General features: G+C 58.2%; 1 protein-coding gene across 1 annotated transcript in view; it reads left to right on the forward strand.

Moving 5' to 3' along the window:
- The window catches only part of SPC24 (SPC24 component of NDC80 kinetochore complex), a 5,072-nt gene that overhangs the window by 172 nt on the left and 3,905 nt on the right, over positions 1–995 (forward strand). The window lies entirely within an intron of this gene.

Here is a 995-nt window from a genome sequence, read left to right on the forward strand (position 1 = left end):
GGGGCCGGGGCGTCGGGGGGGCCCGCTGCTGGGGGTGGGGGCTGCGAGGCTGGCCTCGAACCCCGTCGCTGCCGGGCACCCCATCCCCTGCCCTGTCTCCTGGGGGTCCGCCGTGTGGGGCCCGCTGCCCCCTCTGGGTCTGTTTCCCCACCCCCGAGATGGGCTTCGTGACAGCAGCCAGCTCCCAAGGGTTTAGGGGTAAATGTAGGAGCTCGCAGGGCCTGGTCCCTTCTGAGCAGCCTGGGAGTAGGAGCTCGGGCTTTGCATTGGGGTTTAGGAGTCAGAGCGCCAGGTTCGAATCTCAGCACCCGCTTTCCAGCGGTGAGAGTAGAGAGGAGTTTTTTGGGGGGCCAGCAGGTGGCGTGGTGGATAACCGTGGTTCTAGTCCGGGACCTGGCAGCTTGCTTTCTCACTTTCCCTCTCTCTGTCCCTCTCTGGTCAAATTGAAATAAATAAATGTTAAATAGAAATAACAATTCTTTTAGAAGAAGAAGAGTTTCTTTTTTGGGGGAGAGGTTGTTGCTATAGGGTGCTAGTCAGAGACAGAGAGACAGAGAGACAGAAAGGGAGCCCGGGGTGGGGGGGAGAATGGCCACGTCGCAATCCCAGCTCCTCTCGGGATCTTGGGCATGCACACACATGCTCCTGGCATGAGTTTAAGCCACCGGGTCCGGGACTTGAACCAAGGTCGACTACATGGGAGTCCAGTGACATAGCCATTAGGCCGACTGCTGGTCCCGAGAGATTTTTGATATAGGGTGCATGTGCTTACCCAGAGACAGAAAGGGGAAGAAAACATCCCCCTGGGGAGGCAGTGGGATGGCCACACCACAACCCCTTCTCCTGCTGGTCCCAAGAGGCGAGTTTCGTAACCTCTCTGTGCCTCCGTGTCCTTCGCCGGAAACCAGTTTAAGCACCAGGTCCAGGACTCGAACTGCAGTCAGCTACACGGGAGTCCAGCGACATAACCATTACACTAACTGCTGGTCCCAGCG

Source organism: Tupaia chinensis, unplaced genomic scaffold (assembly GCF_000334495.1).
Source record: "Tupaia chinensis unplaced genomic scaffold, TupChi_1.0 Scaffold138665_1, whole genome shotgun sequence".
Lineage (NCBI taxonomy): Eukaryota > Metazoa > Chordata > Mammalia > Scandentia > Tupaiidae > Tupaia > Tupaia belangeri.